Source organism: Silene latifolia, chromosome 11, assembly GCF_048544455.1.
Source record: "Silene latifolia isolate original U9 population chromosome 11, ASM4854445v1, whole genome shotgun sequence".
Classification (NCBI taxonomy): Eukaryota; Viridiplantae; Streptophyta; class Magnoliopsida; order Caryophyllales; family Caryophyllaceae; genus Silene; species Silene latifolia.
Genome location: NC_133536.1, coordinates 167683190 through 167689966, shown reverse-complemented (window position 1 = coordinate 167689966; position 6777 = coordinate 167683190). Strand labels below are relative to the sequence as shown.

General features: G+C 40.6%; 1 non-coding gene across 1 annotated transcript; it reads right to left on the bottom strand.

The window, feature by feature from the left end:
• Positions 1-221: 221 nt before the first annotated feature.
• LOC141616182 (small nucleolar RNA R71) lies at positions 222-328 on the bottom strand. Its single transcript, XR_012530544.1, has one exon. It is a non-coding gene; the product is annotated as a small nucleolar RNA R71 (small nucleolar RNA).
• Positions 329-6777: the final 6449 nt, after the last annotated feature.

Genomic DNA, 6777 nt, shown 5'->3' with positions numbered 1-6777 from the left:
CAGATGTCTTTTGCCTGGAAGTTGTCCTTGGCTGTTGCCTGGCCTATATCAGGTCAGGCAGGATAATTTAGGGCCCAACAGAGACCATGTTCATTTTCTCCCTTCGTGATGCTGCAAGGGAGTGGTATAGAGATCTGGACCGAGCCACTCATGGGATTACCGACTGGAATTCCTTAGCCCTGGCATTCTACAAAAAGTACTTCTCTGCCTCAAAGACGAATGCCATTAGAGCTCAGATCACGAGCTTTAAACAAGGGCTTGATGAGAACTTTCATGAAGCATGGGTCCGTTTCAAGAAACTGGTGCGAACCATACCGCACCATGGGTTCGAAAAATGGAGTCTTTGCAACCAGTTCTATAATGGGATGTATGACGATCAGAGGGCTATTTTGGATGCTGCAGCCAATGGCCGATTTGCTGAGAACATGGGAGAGACTAAGGGGTGGAAGATCATCGATGATTTGGCCACTCATAAGGCTGAATATGGGAATTCGAGAGGAAACCAGAGGAGAGCTGCTGAATCTTCCTCTGTTGCTGCACTAGAAGCTCTCACTGCAAGGTTTGACAAATATGAATTGGGAGGAGCTTCTAAAGGTGGGATGTACCATGTTAACGCTGTTTCAGACGGTCCTTTCGTCTGTAGAAGATGTGGAGCTGAGGGGCATGTCTCAGAAAATTGTTCTGTCCCCTTTGAGTCTTGTGCTGCCTTTCAACACTATAGGCAGACAAACACGTACTATGAGCCGAATGTCCACCCCAACTTGAGGTGGAGTAGCCAGAATGTCCTGAATCCGACTCAACCTCCACAACAGCAGCAGCAGCAAGCTTATGTGCCCCCTCATCATAAGCAACAACAATACCAAAAACCTCCTTATGTGCCGCAGCAGCAACAACAATCCCATGGTTCTGATTTTGCTGAGTTTAAGAACTTGCTGCTAAAGGAGTCCCAAGCTAGAGAGGCCGGGATGAAGCTACTAGAGAGCCAAATTGCTCAATTGGCTAGTAAGAGTACCACTCGAGCTCCCGGACACTTGCCGACTCAAACTGACCAGAAAGAGACCCTGAATGCCATTACTTTGAGGAGTGGGTCTACCCTGGAGGGGCCTGCTATGGTCGAGGATGCCCCTGAAAAGAATGAGGCGGAACCGAGTCAAAAGAAAGCTTTAACGAAAAATAACAAGAACAAGGCGTCTACTGGTACATCGGTCGATCGATCGATATACCCTTGGTCGATCGACCGATATGCGGGTTACTGAGCTTCGAATCGTACATCTTAGTCGATCGACTGAGCAAGGTGGTCGATCGACTGAGACCCCTGCTGATATTGAGAAATTTCGTCCTTCAAAGCCCGATAATTTAAGAGACCATTTGTTCTGGGGTTAGACAACTCCGAAAGTATTGGGGTAAGACCCGAGTGCTGATGGGTCCGTCCCGATTCTGAAGTTCGACCCAATGTCGGTCAATGGCTCACATTTGAGACGGTCTAGGGAGGGTTCAAGCTTCAATAGGGAGAAGGTGGTGGACTTTCAGCCTAAGTCCACGGATGCTGGCATGCGAGACTTAGAAGAGAGGGCTAAGGTACTTCTCTCAGCCCCATATCCAGAGAGACTAGTGCCAAAACAGGAACAGGTATCTTTCAATAAATTTGAAAAGGTTATTCGTAGTTTGAATGTACAAGTTCCTTTCCTTGAGTCGGTCAATCAAGTGCCTGCCTACACTAAATTCATGAAACAACTCTTGTCTATGAAAAAGTCACTTGAAAATGTGCATACTGTCGCATTAACCAAAGAGTCATGCTCTTATTTGTCTCATACTGCACCCCATAAGCTAGAGGACCCGGGTAGCTTTTCTGTTCCTTGCAATATAGGTACCGTCTTTATTGAGAAGGCATTATGTGACTTAGGAGCTAGTATAAGCGTCATGCCTTTGAGTCTAGCTAGGAAGCTCAAATTGACTAGGTTCACAGTGACAGATATGACAGTACAGATGGCTGACCGATCTGCGGTCCAGCCAATAGGCGTCTTAGAGGACATCCCTGTCCAAATAGGGAAGTTTTTCTTCCCCGTCGACTTCGTTGTACTTGACATGCCTGAGATGCCCACATTCCCATTATTTTGGGTAGGCCATTTCTGCACACTGCTGGTGCAGTCATAGATGTCGGTCTACGAACCTTGACTTTTAAAGTGGGCAAGCATTCTATTGTTTTTGCCCAGCCATCTAAGAAAAAGGACCCCATGTGGCCTGTGACTTGTAATACGGTTTCTGACAAGAAATCGTACTTTGTGCTTCCTGATTTACCTATCTCCATTCCTGTTGTAACCCCTCCGCCCTAGATTGGGAGCAAATTGGAGGAAGATTTGTCTATTTCTGATATTGCAGGAGCTGGTTTGGGGAAGGAAGAGTTGCAAGTCACTCAAGCCGCAAAGAAGCCAATCGTTTCACGAGGAGGTCTTGGTTGCCTTAGCTATGCCACTGATGAGGAAGTTGATGACGAGCCGGTCAAGGCAAGGGAGTCCGACTTGGACTTTGATGAGCAAGAAGAGGTCATTGACTGGGGAGATGATGAAAGTGTTGATCCGTTGAGCCATACGGACGTGGAAGCTAAGAAGGGTGCAGCTGATAAGATAAGCACCGTTGAGGCTACCTCTAGTAGCCAGAAGCCGACGAAGTGGGCCATTCCGTGGCCGTTCTTGATCAACTACTAGTTGATCACATGTTTTCCAAACTTTTTATTTGCTTTTGTTAAACACTTTTTATTGCTTTTGTGTACGCGAAACTTCGCATTTTATTTTGCTTGCTTAGGATTTTATGCGTTTTAGACTTTATTTTGGGTTTTGCGCAATTTTGGGTGCGTGTTATTGTGCATTTGTATGTTTTTAGACCTCTTTAGCTCACGTAATTGAGCAAATACGAAGAAATAAGAAGTAGCAGCAGTATTTTCAGTCGATCGACTGGCCTGAGTGGTCGATCGACCAGTCGATCGACTGATCTGCAGGTTCCAGGAGCTACTGTTCCTTTCACCTAGGTCGATCGACTGAGTGATGTGGTCGATCGATCGACCTGCACTGTTGTACCTGTTTACGACCTCTCTCCTGCTATGTTTGGTCGATTTGCGGAATTGAGGGAGTTTTCTACTCCACTTTATCTTCCGTCATTAATTTATTTCTTCTATTTTTCTCAATTTTGCACATAATACCGCTTCATTATTGTCTTTCTCGATTTTATGCATGGTACTTTGTTTGTCTTTTCAGGTACTTATTAGTAGCACTGCTGGCTACTGAAACCTCCTAGCTCACACTGGTTTGGGGAGGTTTCCTTTGCTGCGCTTAAAGTCTTGTAAGTTCCCGATTTCCACTTCATGTCATTTTTATTTATTTAATTTCTCGCAAATTCCCATTTCTCTTTTCTTCATTACATGATTTTGCACAATGGGGACATTGTGCGATTTGGTTTGGGGAAGGGTTTTGCGACGCATATCATCTGCTTGCATTCACGTTTACATTTTGTTTTGCATTGTTTATTTCATTCTTATATTCAAAAAATTCAAAAAAATTTCAAAAATTTCAAATAAAATGCACGTTTATTTTAGTATATAGGTCGAGTCGGAACGGTAGTATTTCAAGGATGATATTTCATTTGCATTTGTTTTGCCTAAGCCTTGCTTGATTAACATGTTATTAGTAGAATCGTATAAGTGCATATCTACGAGTTTTCGTTAATTATTTGCTGAACTTGAGACTTGACTTTGAAAATTGGCAAACTACATCATATTTCTGAGATTTAGAGCCTATAACTGGTGACATCTATGACCGGTTTATTTAGGAATGTGAGTAGTACTCCTTATGAGACATGTTACATAAATGTGCATAAATATGAACTTAATCTGCTTAATACCTGTATGCATTCGGTTTGTGGTTAGTTGACACATGTGGTAGAGGTTTCCCTTTATTCGTTTTGCCCATGAACTCCACACTGCCAAAAATAGCCTTTTTGTCCCATTACTACATCCTACATTCAGCATGTCCTTTGTCAAGCTAGTAGTCCGTGTCCTTGGGATTGTTACTTAGTTTTTGGTAGTAAATGCTCTTATTGAAATTTAGTTGGGAGAATGAAAAGAAAGGAAGGAAAGAAACAAAGTTGAAAAGAAAAGAAAAGAAGTGAAAAAAAAAATTATTCGAAAAAAGATAGAAAAAGAGGTTTTGTACTGTTGAAGCGGTCGATCGACTGGCATCATAGGTCGATCGACTGAGGTTCGAGAAAAAGAAATCAAATTCACATAATTCAAATCCTTATCTTTTGGCGATTTTTGCTCCCATGTTTTATTCTTATCTTATGGGGAGTTAGTTGATTACCTTTATACCTGGAGATTGTGAGATTTGTGCTTGCTATAGCACCGTTTCATTTGTTTTTGAGCAAGAAGTTGGATGTTGCCATATGGTTCCGTTTCGGTACTAGCTTGATCACCTGTACCTCCACTTTTCCATAAATGTTTTGCCTCTACTTACCCATACCTCAAATATCCACATATATGCCTCGGCATGTGTCATGGTCTCTTGTTGGTTGGAATGCGTATGTACGGTCATAGAGATTGCTTTCATATTATATTGCAGGCATGTTCTTATAGGTCGTAGTTAGGTGAGTGTCACTACAAATGAATTCTTTCTATCTTTACATTATTCACATGTGCTTATTTGAGTGATATGAGCGACCCGTAAGAGTCCAATTTGTTAAGTCTCTACAGTTGACGGTTCAGTAGTTTTAACGACTCCATAACTCGTTTGCATGATTCATTTGCTAATTGATTGTTGGTTGTGCATTAAATTGGTTTAGGCCTTACATGTTGCATTTCGCTCTGAGATTGAACTCGTTCCATTAGGTCAGTAGATCGAGTCTTGTTCTTGCTTGGGGACAAGCAAGGGTTTGGTTTGGGGAAGTTTGATGCGTGTCTTTTATATGATGTTTTGCACCTCATTTTACACGCATTTCAGAGCTCATTTGTGTAGTTTAAGCTGCCATTTCCCCCATTTCCGTCTACTTTCGTGTTTTTGTACTTTATTGCAGAAATGTGAAGAATTCAACGGAAATTGAGCTAAATCCGTCCCCGACTATCCTGCATTGCAATTGACGTGAAGTATTCGCTTAAGGAACGAGCTTGGTGCGCAATTCAAGGCCCAAAAAACAAATCCCCGAGATTATAGAAGTCAAGTAGCAGCTAAAGCAGTCGATCGACAACTACCTTCAGTCGATCGACCAACCTGAAGGTTCCAGAAGCTACTGTACACTGAAGAGCAGTCGATCGACTGCCATGCTTAGTCGATCGACCACCCCGCTACTCAGACGAGAATTAAAAGATCGAGGAAAGCAAGCCCATTATGTTTAGGTTTTGATAATAAGTTGTTACGTATGTTTGCTATATAACGTAACCTAGAACATCAGATAAAGGCATCGAGTTTTTATCAAGTTTTTATCTAAGTTTCACATTCAGTTTTAGAATATCATAGTTAGGGTTTGGAATATTGGTTGCATCGGATTTTCATTCATACTTCTAATCATTCCGTTACTATTCTTCTGCAATTTTCGGTATTCCTTCTGTTCTACTGTCAGTTCATCTTTATTGCGTTGTTAGATATAGAATTGTTAGTTAGAGTCCAAGCCAATTATCGTTTATGTTAGTTGTTTGTTCTACTATTTTTAGCATGAATTCAGTAGTCTTTATCGTTAATATTATTGTTATTTTAGCCATAGCCATGATTAGCTAAATCAATTGTGCTAGGATGTAGGGGAATTATAGCGTAGGCGGCGTAGTATTAATTTGGACTGAAATCGCGTGTCAGTCGATCGACTGCCATACCTGGTCGATCGACTGACCACGTGAGGTTTGATACCCGTCGTTGTGAGTACCAAAAATAATATTTATAAAACCAAACTACTACTAGCAAGCGGTAGTAAGGGTCGATCCGCAGGGAGGTAGGGAGATAATAGTTGTTTCTAATTTTAGTCTAAGCGGTAACAGTTGTTGGGAAATGTGTCCTCAACAATAATGCGATCACATGATTTAAATATCATTATTAAATCTCATTTTAAAGAATACAATTGGGAAGTAATTTTTTATTCTTGTCAACCTGGTCAACATATATCGGTAATGATTGGCTGACTAGAGTTTGACATTACTGTCGTGTGACGGTGGTGATCAGTTGACCCCCTAGGTCATACCTAAAGGGCAACACTCTTAATTGATTATTTAATTGATCGTATAACGTTGCGAGTGAATTAAATTACTTGAAAATTGACGGACGATTTTGGAAGTAAAATTTACGTGTCAAATTGAAATGTGATTAAATGAGATACGGTCTGAGTAATTAAATTGTATAATTACTCGGATGAAATAAATTGTTTAATGTAACAATTAAAATGAATGAATTATTATAAATTCAATCAGTTGAAATTTATAAATGGTAAAATATTTTGGCACAAGTAATTATGAAATTACTAAGTCGATTTTTGTTTGTGACGTATTTTTATTAATACGTTGATTTTTAATATGTTAAAAATACATAACATATTTATGTCACATATGACATGTGACACATTGACAATTGACAAAAATAATATGGGATCCATATTATGTAAAGTGCCGAAAAATTGGGGAGCATTAAGCTAGTTAATTGTTTTATTTAGTTGATAAAACATAATGATTAAAAAAGCAAGTCTAGCCATGCAAGCCTATTGTTCCTTGTGAAGAACAATTTTTCCATGCATTGGCTCCCCAATAGCTCT